The sequence below is a fragment of the Notamacropus eugenii genome, chromosome 5 (genome assembly GCF_028372415.1).
Source record: "Notamacropus eugenii isolate mMacEug1 chromosome 5, mMacEug1.pri_v2, whole genome shotgun sequence".
In the NCBI taxonomy this organism is placed as follows: domain Eukaryota; kingdom Metazoa; phylum Chordata; class Mammalia; order Diprotodontia; family Macropodidae; genus Notamacropus; species Notamacropus eugenii.
Window position 1 is genome coordinate 386,552,520 of NC_092876.1, and position 24,042 is coordinate 386,576,561.

General features: G+C 35.2%; 1 long non-coding RNA gene across 1 annotated transcript; it reads right to left on the reverse strand.

Moving 5' to 3' along the window:
• Window positions 1–7,815: 7,815 nt before the first annotated feature.
• Window positions 7,816–23,972, reverse strand: LOC140503051 (uncharacterized). The gene is made up of 3 exons (XR_011966690.1): window positions 23,807–23,972; window positions 21,928–22,052; window positions 7,816–8,331 (listed from the first exon to the last, which is right to left on the reverse strand). It is a non-coding gene; the product is annotated as an uncharacterized lncRNA (long non-coding RNA).
• Between the last annotated feature and the right edge of the window lie 70 nt (window positions 23,973–24,042).

Here is a 24,042-nt window from a genome sequence, read left to right on the forward strand (position 1 = left end):
AGAAATATCTCAAAGGAACATGCTTATCTCTCAGAACTGCATGGAAGGAAAAGGGGGAAACAGACCTTGAGAAATAGACATTTTCACTTTATGGCCTGTTTCCCAAAATCAGTGATTGTAAGACAATAACAAAATTCCAAATAATTGGCACATAGGAACATTCACTTCAGTAATATATCTGTACATTTTGGGTCAGAATGCTATTGTTTTTGATCAGTCCATTGCAAAATTTCCAGAGCAGAGAATAGGTATGATGTATTCTACTGGTACAGGTTATATAGCTAGAGCAGAATTAAAGTATATTTCTGAGTTTAAAAATGCATAACATTTTAAAATTAGGATTTCCAAGGGGTGCCAAAAGACCAATGCACTCTGGTATTGAATTGAGTGCAATACCTATCTATAATTACATTGACACTGATTTTTGAGGCAGCTGATATGAAGAGAGAGCCTGGAGAAGTTATATACATATCTCTGTTGAACCATAAGTAACTTATCTTTTGTAAAATTCTGCTAGAATGAATATTGGTTTAGACTTCCCTCAAGAAGAGGCAGCTAGGAGATTCAATGGATAAAAGGCTGGGCCCAGAGTCAGGAAAATCTGAGTTCAAATGTAGCCTCAGATACTTCCTAGTTATACGACCCTGGGTAAGTCATTTAACCCTGTTTGCCTCACTTTCCTCATCTGTAAAATGAGCTGGAGAAGGAAATGACAAAGCACTCCAGTATCTTTGCCAAGCAAACCTCAAATGGCTCATAATACAAGTAAAAAACAGCAAATAAAACCTTTGTCAACCTATATCATCTGGGAAAATTTGTACCTTACATAATCAACATGTTGACTTGAAAAAAAGTGTTGTCTAACATATGGTAGATCCTTGAGTCTGACCTACATCTGTTTGAAATAGAATAAGATGGAGGATGATTGTTCTGAATCCAGTTCTTACAATTCAGTAAGAATACTGATTAAGCACACAAGGGGAATCTTTATTTAAAAAAAATACATGGATGCGGTCTCTATTTCAGAAGAGTCTGACTTCAGTCTAGACTTCTAAGACTCTCTGATAGAAATAAATGTAAGGGGATTCCATTTTAGGTAGTTTTTAGGAAACAAACCAATACAGTGTAGTGGAAAAAGCAGTGAATTCAGAGTGATAGGATTGATGTTCAAAGGATCGCTCTACCATTTATTGCTCCTGCAGTTTTAAACAAGTTACTGAACCTAAACCAAGGCTTTGTTTTCCTCATCTATAAAATAAAAGGACTGTAGTACTTAATTTTTAAGGTCCCTAATAGTTGTGAATCCTATGACCCTAGGAGGGAGAAGTTCCCTTTTTGTTCCATGGAGGATTCAGGGCACTGCTTTAAAATGGAAAAGTAGAGTAGGATTGATTTCTTGCTCAATTGTGTCTGACCCTCCATGGCAGCATTTGGGGTTTCCTTGGCAAAGATACTGGAGTAGTTTGCTATTTCATTTTACAGCTCAGGGTCAAGTGACTTGCCCAGGGTCCTACAGCAAGTAAATGTCTGAAGCCAGATTTGAATTCAGAAAGATGTGGCTTCCTTACTCTGCCCTGCACTCTATCCACTGAGTTGCCTAAGGATTGATTAGGTGCCACTTATTGTATAGTAAGATTTTAATTTCATTATAACTCTCAAAATTTTGTCTTTGTTATCCTCAAAGTGAAATTTTCTTTCTATTTTACAGATATATAGATATATTATAGATATAATACATATTTTATAATATATTTTATTGTTGCCTTTTCTATCTCTTTTTTTTAACATCATGGACACTTGGCAAGGATGCTCATTCCATCCTTTGACACAAGAGTGTGTGGTTATGGAAAATAAATCAAGCTTTTGGCCATTTCTGACATTGACCTTTTTGTCAGCATTAAGGAATTATATTTCACCATGAGTTCTCTGAAGCCACAGGTGTCCACTGAATTGATTCAAGCTTTACTGTCTTGGTAGTATACTTTTCCTTTATATTATATGACTCATTGTCAAGTTGTTTTCCTGGTTCTACTTACTTTACTCTGGTCATATAATATCTTTGCACATTTTCTTGAATACTTCATCACTATTGATCAATAGGTCAACAAGTATTTTTATTAAGTGCTTATTATGTGCTAGAGATAGTACAGATTAGTAATTTCTCATAGGTGAATAACATTCCATTACAGTCACATATCACAACTTATTTAACTATTCTCCAACTGAACATTTGATTTGTTTCAAGTTAGGAATGAGTTTTATGGAAAGCATTAAGCTATAACTGTGGCCATTCATGCCAGTGATATATAGAATCGTTTATATATCATATATAAATATATGTATTTATGGTCAATGAGGGGACTGACCAATGAGGACCCAATCCTTAGAGCTTATGTTCTGCCTGCTACCAACCCATATGGAAGCTTGTTGAGCTAGCTTCTGGAAATGCATGTAGTAGAAAAACAGCCTCCCTTCAGAACAGCCTCTGCTACCTGTGACTATTTCCTACAGTCAAATTGCTTGGTATCTAAAAGTCTTTTAACTGGCTGCTGATTTGGGACTAAGTGCATGTGGTCTTTTCTGTCTAATCTCTTTGCATTTATTTCTATCTCTGTATTTGTCTCTGATATATTTCCCTTTCAACATAATGTATGAGAAAACATAGCTAAAATAATTATCTCATTTCGAATTATTTGTTTGTTTTTCCTCATCTTTGTCCTTTCATTAAATTAAGATGCTTAAAACTTGGAGCTATACATTTTCCTTTGACATTGAGGACATCCTAAGTACCTTGCACAAATATGGTTCTTCATTTTTGCCTTTCTATTGCCTCCTGAAACAAATAATACAATTTTTTAAGGAAACAAAGTTGATATAATCTTGACTTAGCCTTTCAAAAAATAGGAAATGGAGGCTTTTATTTTCCACATAAAATGCTAGGCTCTGGAAAATAGCCTCTCACATACAAGCCACTTCCCTGAAAAATGACTCAAGGTGGCATCTTGAGACTATAAAAGGTCATACAACGGCTGATTTAAAAAAAATCTGAATGCTAGTCTTCCTTTCCTTTTAGCAAGATGTCTTAATAATTATGAAAGGACATGAACTGGGTTCTTGGAAATGAATGAATAATTTACTGTTCTAAATGAACAGAGTGTTCCCATCACTAATTAGAATACAGATGTCTTGCAACTCGGGGATAGGGTGTCTTTCACAATTCTTAAGGCTATGCAAGAAGAAATTTGGTTCTACTTGAACCACCCTAAACCAGTCAAGGGGCATTTAAAGATGTAATGCTTAAATATTATCCTGCAAATGGTACCCTGATGTTGGAATTATTAGCCCTCTCACTACATGCTCATGACAATACATAGAAATGACAGTATATTTTGTGATTGCTTCCTCAGCCTGAGAACTGAAAGAATAGTCCTAGTAATCATCTCTAATCATTGAGTGTTATTGGAAACAGCTGATAGTACTAGGAGTTTCTGCTTATGAAATGCCTACAGTGTGTGTGTATGTCAGAGGACTAAAATTGTAGGTATGTCCTTCTAAAGGAGAGATGAATACTTCAATCACCTTTCACGATTCTTACAAACAATAAGGCATCTGGTGGCTAAAATATTGTTTACCAGGGGTTAATGAAGTAGATCATGTATTGGAGAATCAATAAGAGTGGAACAGTCAGATTCGGTTCAATTGACATTTTATTAAGCACCTGCTATTTGCAAGGTTTTATGCTATGGCCATACAAAATCAAAATAAAATGGCCTTTGTCCTCATAATTCTCATGAGTGAAACAATGGGAAGACAGATATGTAGATACAGGGTTTCTTTTGAGAAGATAGAAAGCAATGACAACTGAGGAAGAGGAAGAGTTCAGGGAAAGTTTAGCCTAAGAAGTAGGGCCTAAAAAAGCCTTGCAGAATTACAAAGCAGTTAGGTAGCATAATGGATAGAGTCCTCTGGGTTTAGAACCAAGAAGGCATGAGCTTAAGTACTTCCTCAGACACTTAATAACTGTGAGATCTACCCTGCTCAATGCCTCAGTTTCCTCATCTGTAAAATGGGATAATAACAGCAATCACCTCACAAAATTGTTGTGAGGATGAAATAAGATAACATATAAAAGTTTCATAAACCTTAAAGAACTATATAAATACTGATTATTTTGATTATTGTTGTTGTTATTATTTGTTGCAGTTATAAGATAAGGTTTCTGAGAACAGATTTAAGAATTATGTCCTTCCCAAGAATAAAGAGGAAGTATACATAATGACCTCAAAAGTATCAGGCAAGTTCAGCCAGAGGAGTCTGAAATTTAGATGCATTTTATTCAATAACTCAAAGAAATCTGATCCCATATACTTAGACAGTCATTCTTCTCCTAGAGGCCTGAGAAAGCAAAGACTGGAAGATGATAGAGTAGAAAGATGGACCTGCTCTAGCTCTTCCCCCATACCCCATAAAGACCTGTAAGAAATGACTCTAAACAAATTCTAGAGCAGCAGAAGCCACAAAATAACAGTGTAAAACAGATTTCCAGCCCAAGACAGTTTGGAAGGCTGACAGAAAGGATCTATCTCACTGGTCTTGGAGCAGACCACAGCCCAGTCAGGGCCATGTGGGATGAACAGGATGAGAACAGGCTTCAGGACACAGAATCACTGGTAGCAGCTGTGGTTCCCAGATTTCTCAGCCCACAAATGCCAAAGACAACTTCAAAGGTCAGTGAGAAAGTTCTTTCACTTGGGTGAGAGGGGAGCATGTTATGGCCCCAGCCCTGGCCCCAGGGTGGCAGCAGCCACTGTGGCAGCAGTGTCCACTTTTGGAACCCTCTGCCTAAAAATCCTGGGGGAATCAAGCTGCCAATCTAGGTCTCAGTCCTGAGCAGCAGTGTTGGAGTGAGAAGGAGCTCTGCCATGATAGAAATGGTGGAGGCTCTGGAGACGGAATTCTACTCACCGATCCAGGGCAGAAAAGAGTTCTTGTGGTTGCTCTCAGACCAGAGTGAAGACCAGGAGTGGAGTAAACTGTTCTCCCTTGATTGTGCCACCTTAGAGGAATGGAGAACTTACAGGTCACTAGAGTATACCCTCCACTTGACAAAGGATTCAAAAGTCAAGTAACTGGCTGGGAAAATGCCCAAAAAAGGGGAAGAAATAAGACTACACAAGGTTATTTTCTTGGTAAAAAAAATTTTCTTCCATACTTTTGAATGAAGAAGACCAAAGCAAACCATCAGAGGAAGACATCAAAGTCAAGGCTTCTACATCCAAAACCTCCAAAAAAATATGCAGTGGTCTCAGGCCATGAAAGAACTGAAAAAGGATTTTGAAAATCAAGTAAGAGAAGTAGAGGAAAAATTGGCAAGAGAAATGAGAGCAATGCAAGAAAATCATGAAAAGCAAGTCAACAGCTTGCTAAAGGAGACCTAAAAAAATGCTGAAAAAAATAGCACTTTTAAAAATAGACTAACCCAAATGGCAAAAGAGGTCCAAAAAGCAGAATTAGCCAAGGAAAAGGAGGTTCAAAAGCTCACAGAAGAAAATAGTTTTTTTAAAAATTAGAATGGAGCAGATGAAAGCTAATGACTTCATGAGAAACCAAACAAAAACAAAACCAAAAGAATGAAAAAATAGAAGACAATGTAAAATATTTCATTGGAAAAACCACTGACTTGGAAAATAGATCCAGGAGAGATAATTTAAAAATTATTGTTCTACCTGAAAACCATGATCAAATAAAGAACCTAGATGTCATCTTCCAAGAAATTATCAAGGAAAACTGCCCTTATATTCTAGAACCAGAGAGTAAAACAGAAATGGAAAGAATTCACAGATCACCTCCTGAAAGAGATTCTCAAAGGAAAACTCACAGGAATATTGTAGTCAAATTCCATAGTTTCCAGTTCAAGGAGAAAATATTGCAAGCAGCCAGAAAGAAACAATTCAAGTATTGTGAAAATACAATCAAGATAACACAGGCTTTAGCAGCTTCTACACTAAGGGATCACAGGACTTGGAATATGATATCCCAGAAGTCAAAGGAGAGAGGATTAAAACCAAGAATCACCTACTCAGCAAAACTGAGTATAATACTTCAGGGGAAAAAATGGAATTTCAGTGAAATACAGGACTTTCAAGCATTCTTGATGAAAAAACCAGAGCTGAATAGAAAATTTGACTTTAAAATACAAGTATCAAGAGAAACATGAAAAGATAAACAGGAAAGAGAAGCCTTAAGGAACTCATTAAAGTTGAACTGTTTACATTCCTACATGGAAAGATGTTATTTATAACTCATGAGACATTTTTCAGTATTAGGGTAGTTAGAGGGAATATATATATGTAGGTATGTATGGGTATGTATGTATGTATATATTATATATGTGTCGGTATGTATATGCACATGTGTGTATGTATGTGTGTATATACAGATATATACATATATGCATGTGTGTATATATATATATATATACATATATATATATATATGTAGACACACAGGGCACAGGGTGAGTTGAATATGAAGGGAGAATACCTAAAAAAAAATTTACTGTTGATTGGAATGTACTAGGAATAAGAGAAAGGAAGAGGAAGAATGTAGCAAATCATCTCACATACAAGAGGGAAGAAAGAGCTTCTACAATGGAGGGGAAGAGGAGGGAGATGAAAGAAATAATTGAGCTTTACTCTCATGGGATTTGGCTTAAGGAGGAAACAACACACACTCAATTGGATATGGAAATCTATTTTACAGTGCAGGAAGGCAAGGGGAAAGGAGATGGGGGAGGAAAGATAATAGAAGGAACAGCAAATTGGGGAAAAGGATAATCAGAAGCAAACAGTATTGTGGGAGGACAGGTCAAGGGAGAGTGGAATAAATGAAGGGCAGGATAGGACAGAGGGAAATATGGTTAGTCTTTTACAACATAAATATTATGAAAGTGATTTGCATTGTTACACATGTATGACCTATATTGAATTGCTTATTTTCTCAATGAGGGTGGGTGAGGAGGGAGGGAGAGAATATGGAACTCAAAACTTTAAGAATGAATGTTAAAAATTGTTTTAGCATGCAACTAGAAAATTAAGCTATACAGGCAATGGAGTATAGAAATCTATTTTTCCCCTACAAGAAAATAGAGGGGAAGGGGAATGAAAGCAGGGTGGGCAATAGAAGAGAGGACAGACTGGAAGAAGGGGTGAATAGGGTACATGTTGCCCTGGGGTGGGGAGTGGGGAGAGATGGGAAGAAAATTTTGAATTCAAATTCTTGTGGAAGTGAACATTGCGAACTGAAAAATAAATAAATTATATGTTTAAAAAAAACAGTGACTGCAAAACAGATCGAAGGTCTTTGATAATTTAAGAAAAAAAGGAATACCCTCTATCAAGTGATTCAAACTATTCATATTTCTCAAGCTCATTTTCTAGCTGTACTTGATAATTAGTTAGTCTGACATGAGTAAAGGGCATTCTTTTCATAAACAGTAGGATTCTTATCCCTGTAATAAAGTAAATATTTAATCTGATGACTCCATAGCCATTCATATGTCACAGGCACAGGTCAAGGCATAGACTAATAGAAATTTTTTTTAATAATAGAAGGTACCAACCTTGTAAATTATTATTATTATTGTTATTAATTTTTGTTCTTGTCTTTCATTTTATAAATGAGGAAATGGAGGCCCCAGAGATAAAATAACTTGCCCAAGGTCATGCAGATAGTGACTCATAGGGTATCAAAGAAAAGATAGTTTAGGAAATGACATGGTGGAAGACAGGAAGGATTTTAAGTACCATAGTTTTATTTCATGACATTAGTGGTTATTACAGGTGACTCTGACCAGAGTCTTATTTGTGCGCTCTATCTATTTTTTACACTTGGGATGTTCAAGTCAAGGTTCCTTGGATTTGGAAAAGCAATGACAATGAGAGAGAATTGGATAATAGGACCCAGAAGGAAAGATTAAAGGAATGGGATTATAGCCTGACAAAGAGAGAACTATGGGGTGATTTAATAATGATTTTCAAGTGTAAGGAGACTGGTTGGTACCCAGCTATTTCCTTTATATACTGAGGGAAAAGAAAAGAATTGAAAAGAAAGGGGGTGGGGAGTATTAGGCATTGAGTTTGAAGCAGGTAGAAAAATCCTAATACATTTTACCGCAGCCTGAAGTAGGATCATGTAAGACCTTGGGGAGCCTCCTTCTTCTTTGATTGTTGAGTAACTTGAAAACTGTCTCCCTGAGAAAGGTGCAAACTTTTTCTGAAAGAATCAGGAGGTACCAGGAAATTTCTGGAGGTAGCTTCTTGCTTTATTCTTCTATGATTGAAAAAAAAAATATATCAAGTGCTAAATGTCAGAAAGGTATGCTTTACTCATCGATTTAACAAATATCTAGTCACCTATTGTGTGCAAAAGACAGTACTAAGGTCTGTAAGGGATCCAAATATAGTTAAGACACAATTTCCCATCAAGAGGTTTATACTCTTGTAGAAGAGTTAAGTATACGTACTTGACTAGAGATTTCATTTGGTGTAATGAACCCTCCAACAAAAAATGGCTGATTGACCCCTTCTCCGCAGTTTATAGGCTTAGAGAGTTGCCAAGAACACTGAAAGATTAAGTGAGTTGGATAGGATCATGCTGCTAGTAAATACAAGAGGCTGAACTTGAACCAGGGTCTTTTTGATTTTGAATCTACTTCTCTAACATGCCAGTTTCCCTCTTAATTGAAAAGATAACACTTGAAAAATTATCTTTTCTGAGACCCTGGCCTGTGAATCCTGGTCTATTTGGGTAGCCTCCTTCTGAAAGTGTTTGATGACAAGGAATGAAAGAGCCCAGCTTTCTACTTTAGAGCATTATAGTTATGGGTTCTGTAATGATTGATCCAGAAACATAGTGAAGTAACTGCCCTCCTGAAGCTGAAGGAGCACCGCAGCTTGATAATAATTTGGATACACTCTTCTACTAAAGCAGATTTATAATTTTATTGATGTAGCTATTTTTTCCAGCATTGTAGATAATAGCTCATCTGTGTTTGCTTGCCTATCTAGCCTATGTGATTGTCAATGTCCTTCCATAAGGACACCATGTGCTAGGCATGGACTTTCTTTACATTTTATTGACATTGAGAGGATGCAAATGGAGCCCATGAATTTTCCACTTTATCCCTTGCTCTCTTCACATGGCCAGGTTATCTTATTTCTTAATCATGTATGTTTTTAAAAAAATATTTTTAATTCATGAAGGAAAACAAGAATGTCCATATCATAGTATGAAAATAAAAAGATGATTGCATGTGAAGTTATAAATCTATTGTGTAGAACTTATTTCTTTGAAATATATGATAAATTTATCATGTGATTTTTTTTCCTATTTTCCCTCCCACCCTAGAGATGCCTGTCATAAGACACAAATATGTGCATGTATATGCGTGCTTGCATGTAAAATCATTCTGTATCTCTACTTATCAGTTCTTTTTCTGGATGCAGATAGCATCTTCCTCCATATGTCCTTGGTAGTTAATTTAGATATTTACAATAGTCAAAATGACAACTCAAAATTATTCTTGTAATAATATTGTTGTTAGTGTATACAAATTTCTTTTGTTTCTGCTCATTTCACTCTTCATATTTTTCTAAGATCACTGAGTTTGTCATTTCTCATAGTCCAGGAGTATTCCATTGCAATCATCTACCATAACTTTTTCCCCATCTACCACAGCTGTTCCCCAATTGATGGCCATCCCTCAAATTTTCAGTTCTTTATCACCACATAGAGAGCTACTATAAAGATTGTAGAACACATAGGTTCTTTTTCTTTTCTCCTCTAGTCATCTTTAGAAATAGACATACTAGTGGTGTTACTGGATCAAAGGATATAGGCAGTTTAATAACTCTTTTGGCATAACTCCAGATTACTCTCCAAAATGGTTGGATCAGTTCCCAATTCTACTAACAGTGAATCAGTATCCCAATTTTTCCATATCCCCTCCAACATTTGCCCCTCCTGTCTTCAATTATTATAGCCAATCTGATAGGTGTAAAATGATGTCTCAAAGTTCTTTTAATTTGCATTTCTCTAGCCAATAATGATTTAGAGTATTTTTTCATATGACTACAAATTACTTTGATTTTTTTATTAGAATTTCTTTATCCCATAGCATCATTTTGATTTCCTTCTTCCTTACTTCTTTTAAGCAATTCCTTGTATATAATGTGTTTCAATCTCCTAATGACAACTACACATCTCTCCTTTGGATAATCTTCACCTTTGATTCTTTGGATACTTTATTATTTCATAAATAAGATGCATAATGTAACCATAAAAATGTGGAGTTTTAAAAGTTAGACTTTTGTTTTACAGAAAACCTTAGAACCAACAAAAGCACTGAACATTTTCCCAAAGGCAATCTGTCCTGCTCTCCTTCTTTTATTTAATTCTGGGCCTAGTTAATTATTCATTTTAGACTTGATCCAAAATAAATATTCTGATGGATTAAACCTAGAAATTGTTCACTTTTTAATTCACTATAATGTATGTTATAGTCTAAACCAGAGCTTCTTAGCCTGGTATTGAAAGACTCCTAAGTGATCCATGAATAGATTTCAGGGAGGTTGTGAACTTGGATGGGGAAATAAAAATACACCTTGATTTTCAGTAACCTCTAATTGAAGTTAGAATCCTCTTTCATTATAAATTTAAATAAAAGTTATTCATAGAAGGAATTGAAGTTCTCCATCAGAATTACAATGGTGACCATGATACACAAAATTTTAAGAACTCCTGATCTAGACAATTCACATTCTTCAGTCACTTGATTTTTCCCGTGTAGGTAGGTAGTTCAAACTTTTGATCATCTACAGCTTTTTTGAGGTAGGCTCTGAAAAATTTTGTAGTTTGAAGAAATCATCACAATGTCATCTGTAAAGAGGAACTCTGGAAGATAGCATCTTTAATAAGGAATTTCTCTTCAACTTGGATCACCTGATAGTGGTAGATACCTTTAATGAGTACACATCTTGCGGTTATGCTTTATGTGATAAATATGATAGAAATAAATAGGAAATTATGTTAAATTATAATTAAATTACAGCATGACTTACTTCACATCAACATAAGTTTTTCACACTAATTGTGGTATCCTGGAAGATATTGTTCAATCTGATTTTCCAACTTAGTAAGAATGTTATCTTGTTGCAATGAGAAATTTCACAGATGGCATTGGGAAACCTGGTCTTGAGTTTCTTTGGTGAAAGTGGGATGGGAGAGACAATGATTAAGGCATTTGTGTCTATTCTATGTATGTATAGAACTATTAAAAACTTCAAAGGTACAAGAATGCTATATTCTCCATTCATATTTAAAAGAAATAGGGTTCAAATGGTATGGTTTCCCAGCATGCATTAGTAGGAAAGTAAATGACTCTAAGAGTTTTACCTGTGATTATCATTTTTGATTATTTAAACTCTTAGAGATAAGAGTCAACTGGGGAATGTGGAATGTTCCCAAAAATTTTATCAGTTTTAGCCCAATAAATAATTGAGGAAACGTGGCCATTTGTAAGAGAAGAATTTTTCTGTCTTTAAATTGTATATTCTAAGATGAAAAGACACTCATATTTATCTTTGTATAACAGAGCTAGATGTGGGTTAACAAGGGAAATTTCTGTTGTTTAGAAAACTTGCATATGTGTGTGTGTGTGTGTATGTGTGTGTGTGTGTGTGATAACTAACCAACTCTCTCTTGAGGCCAATAGAAATGAGACATTCTATGTCAGTGGTGCTGTCCTACAAAAATATGTTTTTAATAACGCAAATGTAAGTGCACACTTTGATACTCAGACACCACAGTGTTTCCATAAAGACTGTGCAGTAATGTCATTGCTCAGGGCTTGCCAAAGGGCAGAAGAACACTATGAAAACTCTACCAAGCCAAGCCAAGCCAAGCAATTATTTTTTCAGTCTTGCAAACAGCAATGATTTCTGTAGCCATCTCAGGAGTCATCATTTCTCCATTGCATTTGGGCCATTCTGTGACTCTCCCACTTCTCACTGAAGTGAAAAGTGGCAGTTGCTTTGTGGACTTTACTAAATAATCAACATGTTAAATCATGTTTCCCAATATATGTCAAAGACTGACATTTTGATGCACTGATTCTCATCATAACCAAAGCTATTAACACACACACACACACACACACACACACACACACATGCACACACCCTATTTTTTAATTTCCTCACTTTTGTAGCCCTGCTTCAAAGATGGAATTCATTGAGGATGAGTAGAATCTATGATTCAGAATGTTTTTCATGCTTGTAGAGCAGGCATTTGAGTCCTGTAATGATGTTAAACATAATTATGAAAGAAGTATGCAGGCACTGAATTTCATGCTGCTGAAATCACAAATACATATAAGTGATGAATATATAAATATATATAGTACATACACACACATGCACGCACACACACACATATATATATGTTTGCATACACACACATACACACACACACACATACACACACACACACACACAGAGTCTTTCCAAAGTCTTAGTGTTGTTTTAAAGGACTAAGACTTAAAGACTTTGGGGAGATGCTATGCATACCTGTATATAAAAATTCTTTAAACATTTGCATGCAGCATTTCATAGCTGTTGAGAGAGAAAATATTGAAGCCCAGGGATGTGGAGTGCTAATTAGATCTCTTCCTGGGCCCTATCACAATCTAAGCAGTGCAAAGGAAACTTCTCAGAATTTTAAAGACTCTCATCAATACATTCCTCAAGAGGAAAGCTATCAGAGTCCTCAGTTGTGGCATATCATTATTCTTTATTTCTGTGAAGAACTTTGGAGATTCATTTGGACTAGGTACTCTAAGGCATCATTAACATTTTGCTTCTAAAATTACAAAGTAGCTTTGGGCCAAAATGTCATATGCTTGACAGGGTCACCACAATTTATTATGTAGAGGAAAAATGCCTGTACTCATGAATCTACCCCTATTTACCTAGTAGAATTTTTCACATGTTCTCTTATCAAAGACACTAGGAGTTAGGAACTATTACTTATATAGTTCTTTAAAATTTACAAAGCACCATATATATGTTATTTCATTGGATGCTCACAACAATCTTGTGAAGTAGCTGTTACTATTATCTTCATTTTATATATGAGTTAACTTAAGACTGACTAAGGTTAAGTGATTTGCCTAGGGTCACAAAACTAATAGCCAACCATTTGAGGTAAGATTCAAACTTGTCTTCTCATCTCTAGTTCTAGCACTGGAAATACTGTATGACCTATCTCTCTGCATACCTCCTAACTGCCCAAACCCAATAGTTATGTCAACCACGAGAATTTTATTGAGCAAATCTCTCTCTCTCTCTCTCTCTCTCTCTCTCTCTCTCTCTCTCTCTCTCTCTCTCTCTCTCTCTCTCTCTTTCTCCCTCCCTCTCTCTCACCTCTCCATCCCAACCTCCCTCTTTTGCTTTTGGGGGAATATGCACTGCCTGTCTTCCTGAACCCAGATAGGAGAAAATTTTCAATTTAATTGAAATCAATAAACATTATGCACCACATACTGTCAAGGCAACTGTTATAAGTCTAGCAAAGATTTTTTTAAAAACAGCAATATCTGTTGAAAGGACTGTGAGAAGACAGACATACTTATAATTATGCTGTTGGTGGAGTTTTAATTTTTTCCAACCCTTTTGGACACTGCTTTGGAATTATGGGGGGAAATGACTAAGCTCTCCACATCTTTTCACAAGAGATCCCACTACTAGGCATATGGTTCAAAGAAGCAAGATATGGAAACAAAGGTAAATAAATATACCAAAATACTTATAGACCCACTCTTCGTGGTAGGAAGGAACTGAAAACAAAGTGTGGAATGGCTGGAAAAAACTGTGGTATGTAAATGTGATGCGATATTTTGGTTCAGTAAGAAATAATTAGGACAGGTAGGTGACACAATAGACAGAGCACTAGGTCTGGAGTCAGGAAGACTCATCTTCATGAGTTCAAATCTGACTTCAGCAATTTACTAGCTGGGTGACTCTGGGCAAATCACTTAATCCTGTTTACTTCAGTTCTTCATTTATAAAATAAGCTGGAGAAGGAAAATCATTCTATACCTCTACTTATCAGTTCTTTTATTGGATGCAGATAGCATTCCAATGTCTTTGCCAAGAAAATTCCAAGTGGGGTCATGAAGAGTCAGACATGACTGAAAAGAATTCAACAACAGCAAACAAAATATGAGGGATTCAGAGAAATATAGGAAGGACTGCATGAACGGCTGCAGAGTGAAATTATTAGAACTAAAAGAACAATATACACGATGATGATGATGATGTAGATGAAAAGGTAATAAGCTCTATGCATATAATTGAAAACCCTCCCAAAGAACAAGATAGTGAAAAATATGTTCCTCTTGACCAGAGGAAAGATGGACATTCCTCCATTGCATTTGGGTCATCATCATTTCTGGGGAAAAAAATTCTCACCCTCCAAACTCGACTCATCCCTGGCATTTAAAGTTGTCCACATTATAACCTTTTAGTTTTATTCCAAATCACTCCTCTTCTGGCATTTCCTGTTCCAAACTAGCTAGCTACCTTCTCCCCATACACAATATTCTCTCTTGCCTCCATGTGTTTGAATAAGTAATCTTTTATGGCAGGAATTCACTCCCTTCTTAACCTGAAACTTTTCTCTGATATTCCTCCTACCAGCACTTTCATTAAATTGTATATATTTTGTTTTTACCTAACTGCTTATGTTATATCTCCTGGGAAAATACGAGCTCAAGGACAGGGCATGAGATAAAACCTCAGGTTTTAATTTGCAATTTTCATATTATTAGTAATTTCGAAAAGTCAATTTTTTGTGAATAGTTTGCAATTCTTGTTTTGAAAACTACTTATTCATTTTGACTACATATGTATTGAAAATTACTCTTAATATTATGTGCCATTCAGGTATTAAATTGATATTGGTCAAATTAGAGTTTTGAATTTTTCCCACTCCACACTCTCTCTTCTTAATCTATATACATTGATTTTATTTATGAAAAATCTTAGTCATTTTCTGTAATCAAACTTGTCTATTTTATCTAATCGAATCCTCCATCCTCAGATTAGAAATTTTCCCCACTTATAATTTTAAAAGATATATTCTTTTTATTTTTTTTATAATCATATAGCCCTTTGTGCTCAGGTTACATACTCATTTTGTGTTACTTTGGTATGTTATAAAATATTGACCTAAATCAAATTTCTGCCAAAATGGTTTCCAGATTTCCCAGTAGTCCTTCTGTCATTAACATATATACTGGTTAATCTAGCACTTGCTTCTGAGAGGTTTTTTTTTTTTTTAATTAATTTAATTGCTGTTATTTTAGTCTATTCAGATGATCTACATTTATTTTTTGACCAATACCAAATAGTTTGGAGGATTTCTGTTTAATGATACTTTTTTGAGTTCTGATAAGAGTATGCCCACTCCATTTGTGATTTTCCTTATTATTTACTATGGTATTCTAGCCTTTTGTTCCTTCAAATTAGTTTTGTTATTATTTTTCTACTTCTATGATGAAATCCCCTGACAATTTAACTGGTATGGCATTAAATTTATAAATTAATTCAAGTAGTATCATAATTTTTATCATATTGATACAGTCCAAACATGAGTACTGGATGTCTCTCCAATTTATGTTTCTATATTTCATTTCCTATGCTTTTAGTTTTATTTAAATCTTGCCCATGACTTAGTACATAAACATTTAGCTATTTTATACATTTTGTGGTTGTGAAAATAATTTAAATTGTAATTTTTTCATTTTTATAAGAAAGAAATTCTAATGATCTTTGTGGATATATTTTGTGTCTTGAAATTTACCTGAAGTGTCATCTTGTTTCTTTACTTTTTCTCTGGAGTTTTAAATGCTGCAATGGATTAAATACAAGACTGGGAGTCAGGAAGAATGGAATTCAAATCCATCCTCAGATATTTACCAGATGTGTAATACTGGGAGAATCACTGAACTTCTGCTTGCCTCAATTTATTCACATGCAAAATGAAGGTAAAAACAGCAACTACCTCCCAGGGTTATTGTGAGGATCAAATGAGATAATAATTGGAAAGCACTTAGCACATATATTAGGTGCTTAATAAATGTTATCATCATCTTCTTCTTCTTCAAATAGAAATCATTTTGTTTTATGCCTTTATTTTGTTCTCTTGTTGAAATAGCAAGCAGTTCTAGAATTGTGTTAAATTATAGAGGAGAGAGGGGAATTCTTATTTTATCTCTGTTGACCTAGAAAAGCTTCTAGTGTTCCTCCACTGCATACAGTGCTAGTTTTTCATTTTAGATACGTTATTGGTTTTAGATAGGTTTTTAATTACATTGAAAAAGAACAATTTCATACCCATCTCTTAAAATTTTTAAACTAGTCCTATATTTTGTGATAGGTTTCTATAGCTGGTAAAAAAAATCTTTGTGTTGTGGTTGTTCACATGATCGTTTTCTAACTTTGAACCTTTCCTTGACACTGAGCATGTCTAACTTTACCTTTACTTAATTATTTTCTGAACATATTGTTTTAATATTATGTTAAGAATTTCATTTAAAAACCAATATGCACTACTGAAATTGGTCTATAATCTTTTTATCTATTTGGTGGGAACCTGGCTTTCATCTTGGGACCTTCTTTTTTGTCTCTTAAATTGAGTTTGGTAGAGTGTCCTCTGACTATTTTTGTGATTTTTTTTAGCACAGATTTTAATTTCTCTCATTCTTTGATAGAATTCATTTGTAAATACATCTGGCCTAGGGTATTTTTCCCTCTTCCCTCAAGTTAATTTATGGTTTATTCAATCTCTTCCTGAGATGGGGTTATGATCTCTATTTCTTGTTTTATTAGCTTGATATTTTCGATTTTTGTAGGTATTTATTTTACTTCTTTTGACTTCTACGTCTTACTGGATTATGACTTATAGTAGTTTCTGAGTCTTTTGTTCTGAATTCATCTTGTATATTACTTTGTTCATTTGATTTTCTCTCTTTTTTTCTTGAAGAGATTATCTAATGGGTTATCAATTTTGCATCTTCAAAAAAGTTTTCATTGTCAAGTCTCTTTATTTCTCTTTTAGTTTTCAAAATTTCTTTTGTACTGAATTGTTAGTTTTTATGTTCTAGAGTTTTACAATTGAGTACTTCATTAATTTTCTACCATTTTGATGGTATGTTTTCAGACGCATAAAGTGTCCTTTTTATGTCTCTTATAGCTGAGTCCAATAAATTTTTGCATATTGCTTCACTGTTATTGTTTACTTCTTTTTCTAGTGGTATCCCAGTGCCTATCACAATGTTTTGCAAACAGTAAATACTTAATAAAGGCTTTTTAGTCATTCTTTAACACAAATCACTGATCACAGGATTGCAGATGTTAGTGCTTAAAGGGCTCTCAGAGGCTCTTTACTCCAACTCATTCATCTTGAAGATCATGAAGCTGAGAACCAGGAAGGTTAAGTGACCTGTTCAACGTAACCAAGTCAGAAGCATCAGAGGTGGAATTTAAGGACAGATCCCCTGAATCTGATAGTGTTCTTTTCAGTACATTTTGCTGCCTCAAAAGTTCATCATTTTTATGATTTAGTCATTTTTCAGAGAACCACAGAAGTTTAGAGTTGGAAAGTATCTTGACAACTATTAAGTACAACTTCAACCCATAATATAATCCTTGTGATGGGTGGTTGTTGGTACTCTGTCTGAAGGCCTCCAATAAACGAGAAGCTATTGTCTTCCTACCCTTTCCATTTTGGTGACAGCTCTGATTGTTAGAAAGTTTTTTTTTTCTCTTACATTGTTCCTGAATTTATTTGAATCTTTGCAACTTCACCTTAATGTTCCTGATTCTACCTTCTGAGGCCAAAACTAATTGCTCTAATCCCTCTTCCACATGACAGCCTTTCAAATACTTTAATAGAGTTATATCTTTCCCTGGATCTTTTCCATCCCCAATTCCTTCAGCTTATGCTAATGGGGCATGGAATTCAATCTCTTCACCATTCTCTTTGCTTTCCTTTGGTTCTTCTCCAGCTCATCAATACCCTTCCTATAATGTGGTGCCCAGAACTGAGCACATTATTCCAAATTTGGTCTGACAAGGGAAAAGTGCAGAGGGACCATCATTTCCTTATTCCTGGAAGCTACGTTTGTCTTAATGTAGTCCAAGATCACATTAGTTTTTATGGCAGCTGCATCACACTGATTACTCCTAGTAATCTTACAGTTTACTAAAGGCCCAAGACTTTTTCTTTTTTTTCAGAAAAAAACACAAACCCTGCTATCTAATCCCATCTCCCTCATCCACTCCTTGTGAAGTTAATTTAAAGAAAAAATTAAATCGCAGTCTTTGTATTTATCCATATTGAATTAAATTCAGCCTAAAGCTCTAGCCTGTGAAGATCTTTTCAGATTATGAACCTCTATTTCCATAGAGCTAGCCATCCCTCCTAGTTTAATGTTATTTTCACATTTGATGAGCATGCCATTTTTTATTTTACCCAAGTCATTGATAAATACATATGTTTATATATACATGTATGTATGTGTGTATATATAAATATATATCAATACAAACATATTACACAGCACCAGCACAGATCTCTGGAGCACTCCCCTGGATAATGCCTGCCAAACTTACATTGAACCATTAACAACTATTAGCCATTCAACCAAGTACAAATTCTTTTAATTGTTTCATTGCCTAGTCCACATTTATCCATCTTTTCTATAACAACAAGTGAAATAATTAATCAAATGCTTGGCTAAAATTTAGGTGAAGCATTTAGCTAATTTACTTAAGTCTTATAGCCCTGTCAACAAATGAAATAAAGTTAGTTTCCCATGGCCTGCTTTCTGCAATCACTTTCTTTTGCTAGATGTACTACCTCTTTAATGATTCATTCTAAAGTTTTTCCAGTAATTGATGTCAAACTTGTAGACCTATGTTTTTATAGATTATGTACTTTTCCATCTTTGAAAATGAGAGCAATGTACTCCTGCCTCACATAGTGTACTATCTCTCTCATTATTCTTGTTGATTCTAGAACTGATAATGATTTAATGATACATCCAGCAGATCTTTCAATACTCAAGAATGTAGTTCATCTGAGCCAGTTGACTTGAATTCATTAGGGTAAGCTAGTTGCTTCCTTTTTATGTCTTCATTTAAATCAAATATCAAGTTTCTGTTAGTCATTTTATTTTTCTTTCATTCCTAGTGCAAAAGTTATTCTCCTTGGCAGACAAGAGATGAGAAAGAATCAAGTAGTTCTATCTTCTCTCTATTATCAGTTATCCTTCATCCACTTCCAAATAATGGGCCCTTCTTAGTTCTTTCTATTTTGCCCTATTCTGGGTTGATCCTAATTCAGACTAGTCACCTGCTAGTTTAGATTCTATATTGGGACAAAATGGAACATTCGTGGTCAAGAGTTAACAAAAGGATATTTCCTTAGTCATAGCAAAAGGGTATTCAAAAAGGATAGGCAGTAAGAATCTCTTGAGAATTTACCTGAGTAAAGCTCCCCTCCTGATTCTCTGGCCAGTCTTGTGAGAGCCCCTGTAGCTCCTTAAGGATACTTTATACTTAGTTGATGAGCAAGTGACACCATAAGTCTAAGTCCTTGGTTTTCATGGCAATATGACTCTCAAGAAATGTCCCAATCCATTCAAAGAAAAACTAACCCTACCTACAAAGGGTGAAGGTGAGAGTTAAAATATTATTCCTACCTTACACCAGCTTTTGGTGGTAAAATCTTTAAAGTCTTTTAGAAAGTCTTCTGGGCAACTGGATGGTATAGTGGATAGAGTGTCAGTGGTGGAGTCAGGAAGATTCATCTTCCTGAGTTAAAAATCTCATCTCACACATTTACTAGCTGTGTAACCCTGGGCAAGTCACTTAACTGTTTGCCTTTGTTCCTTAACTATACAATGAACTAGAGAAGGAAATGGAAAACCAATCCAGTGTCTTTGCCAAGAAAACCCTAACTAGGGTCACAAAGGGTTGGGCATAAGTGAAAAACTACTGAGCAAAAAAAAAATAAAAGGTATCTTCCATGACTTAAATGACCGTAGGGCTCTTACTACTCAACCCTAACCTCAGGTATTCAAGAAGCCTAATATAGGCAGTTCTAAAGGAGGAAAAGAAAAGTTAAAAGAGAAATATAGCAAAAAGAAAACAATGAACAGATCCATGAAATGTCTGAATCCAGGGGAATGACGGGAAGGACCAAAACCCAGGTGCAAACTATCATATCAATGTGATGGACCATGTTAACTCCTTGAATTTCATGGTAGACCTTTAGATCTATAAAACTGACAGTAAGCAGGAGAAGAACCTAAAACATAAGACTATAACAAAGATGATGATAATTGCTGAATAGTCACAATCTTCATTATAGGGACTGAAAAATTGCCCTATACTAACACCTATCAGCTTCTCTTCCCAAATCAAGTTATTATTTGACTTTTGGCAGACAGAACTCCAGAATATATGTGGATGCTTGAAGTCTCCTATCACTATATCATCCTTCTCTAACAATTTTGTGATGCTTCCCAACCTCCACATCTATTTTTTCTTTTAATCCCTGATTTCAAAGAATTTACAATTTATGAAAGAGGCAAAGATATATGTAAAATAAAGATGGAAAAAACGGAAAGTAACCTTAGAGTAAAAGATGCTAGAAGCTAAGACGACCAGAAAGATCTCCCACAGAAGACAGTGCTTCAGCTGAGTCTTGAATATGAAGTCAACGAAACTATGAAGCAAATGGTAAGCATTTTTAATTTGAACATTATGAAATGACCTCCCATCTGATAGTTTGTTAAGGTCCCTTCTGTCTCATTACTTTTAGGAGCTACTTCCTCTTCAGAATATTCAGTTCCCTTTTTTTCTGGAAGAATTTCAAATATATGTTTTAGAATTTCAAAGAATTCAAATATATGTTATATATGAAGCATTTAGAATATATGTTATATGTACACATCTCTCCTTTCCCTTCTCTTCCAGTTCTGTGAGACACTTCCATTTATCAACTCTTGACAAGAGTTGTTTCTCCTGTTATCTCACAGACTCCTCCCCTGACCCTAACATTATTTTTTTCTGAATAAGGCCCTGTTTCTGTTTCTTTTAGGAATAATTCTTTTCCCCCAACAACCTGGAAGGTGGACATATGTTCTTCTGGCCCTTTTTCTCCTTCCAAGGAAAGAATGTTTTAATTTGGAACACAAATACTGATCCCTTGGTTGTAACAGAAATAAGAACAAATAATACCAAATACTCATTGCTTATCACTGTAAATTAAAGTAATTGAAATGATTTCAACATGAATTTGAGATTTTCAGTCTCTTTTCAACCACTGAGAGGTGTTTTCCACATCAGCCATCCACATTTAAATTATTTAAAGTCAACTATCACCTCTTGATAACTTTTTAACAACCCTGGACAAAAACTCCGTAGTCTCACCCTATGTACTCTAACACCTAACCACAACTGCTTATTAAACCAATCTGTTTGTACCCACTAGTTTTTTTTTTTCACCTAAAATGCAATCCCTTTGCTTTATCCTGTTTGTGTTTTATTTTACTTTCCTTGCCAAATACCTTCCTTTCCCCCTTCTTTTTCAGTCTTTCTCTTTGTCTTTCTCTTCAAGTCCTTATTATGTCTTTATATGGTGCCAGTAGGTCTGTATCTTTGCTTATGTTCCCTTTATGAATCAGAGAAATGCATAACTAAAAGATGATCTAACAATGTGAGGAGGGAAAATCAGTAGACACTCCACATTCTTCAGTGTTATTATATTGAATCAGGAGAAATCAAAGACATACCTCACCTGGTATTTTGGGTGGACTCTCATAGGACAATTTATGGGAGAACATGGGCAAGCGTCACAAAGCATCAGAAAAGGGAAGTAGTCATAGATATGTTGACACTTGAATTATTGAAGAGAATATCCACCTAGAGGAGATCACAATTATATTTGAAAATTGGATTATCAATTGTAAGTACATGCTTATTATTTTTATAATTTTATATTTGTTTTTCTTTCTTTTGTACACTAGCACTTTATCCATTTTTTTTGAAGGGGACCAAGGATCCTGAAGAAAAAATACACATTTTTAATATTCTCATTCAGAAACTGCCATAGTTCATTCAAATCTAATTGGTTCAACAATCTCTTTATATCCATTTTCCTTCTTATTTATCTTTCTTTTGCATGTCTGGGAGAAGAGTATTAAGATTTTCTATTTTTACTATGTTAATATGTATAATTTTGCACTTCCACATATATTCATGTGTATGTGTGAAGGTACTGATCTGCATTATAGAAGCAGTTTGTCACTAGAAGTTCACATTTAAAAAAAAAAAGCATAGAAGGCACCTAGATGCAGATAGATAGGTAGTGCAGTGTATTGAGTACAAGTCTTAGAATCAGGAAAATCTTAGTTAAAATCCTGTCTCAGAACTTTTTAACTATGTGACTCTTCGCAAGTCGCTTAACCTCAATCAACCTACTTATCTTTAAAATGAAGGTATTAGACTCAATTACCTCTAACATACCTTCCAACTTTATCTCGTGAACCTATACACTTAAGTATGGAGTAAGGAAAGAATATTCTATTACAAAATCTGTGGTCCCATGACTAAGGAAAGCTCATTCTTTTCCACCTGAGGAGAGCAATTCCAATCTAATAAATATTTATTAAGTGTCTATTATATGCCAGGCACTATGCTAAGCACTGGGGATACAATTAAGGAAAAGACAGTCCCTACTCTCAAGAATCTAATGGAGGCAGAGGAACGAGACAGAAAAAAACAAGAAAGAAAGCAAGAGAGAACAGTAGGGGGTACTTTATACAAGGACAGCTTGTTCCATGGAATTGAACAATCCATGCAGGGTAACAGATACAGAGTAGAGTGTGCCCTAGAGACCATTTTCTGCTCTCCATAAAGGAAGGCTTTCAGTGGAACAAATTCTACCCCTCAGCTTTCTAATCAGAAGGGAGAGAGGCCAAGGGGAAGTGGTGTCAGTCAAGGCTTGAGTTAGCAACTTGATGATGAGATTAGGAGTGATGAGCTGAATCTACAAGGGGCATCTTGTTCCAGACAGATGAAAAAACCAGTCAGGTCAACAGATGCAGAATGGAGAATTCAAAAGAAAAATATCACTGATTACATTTCAGCTGGCAATATTGCCTCCTATCAGTTCTCTTTATCAATAAAGTGAAGTAGGCTTGTATTACACTTCTATTCAAAATATTTGATGTAGTCAGAAATTTGCAAACTGATTAGAAGCTGTATTTTCAGGCTCTTGAATTCTACTTCAATAGGCAACACATGTCTTCAATCCTCAGAGAGGTAATTCAGGAATGTCTGAGCACTGATGGCTGCTCTGGAGGAACAAGAGGAGAAATGCAGATTCCTGACTACTACACAGAGTCAGTCCAGCACTGTGGGAAGACAAACAGTGCAGCAGAAAACTCCACAAAGAAAGCTAATGCCTTTGAAGGAGCACCAAGCAGATTGCAATGTCAGTGAATCTTCTGGTTCCAGAATAAATGAATTGCCTACTTGGTGACCTCCAAACAATTGTGTGACTCCAGAACTTTGGACCAGCTACAAACATCCCATCCAGCTTCTTTTGATATCACCAATGATCCACATTTCACATCATTTAACAAAACAAAAAGGTCCCACAGCACTGCCCGTACCGTCTCATTGAAGTTTTTTGCAGTTAATTCATGTCTGTCTGCCAGAAACGTGTGGATGACAGGTGACAGTAGGTCTTCTAAGAAATGGCTGGCCAGCAAGCTTAGGTAGCACAGCTACAAGGGAAATTTGGGAAAGGTGAAAGGAAGGCTGAGAGGACACATGTCTGATACAACTAACCACAGAGCTTTTAATCACTTGTCAAATAGCAGCAGCTTAAAGAAAATGTTGATGATCA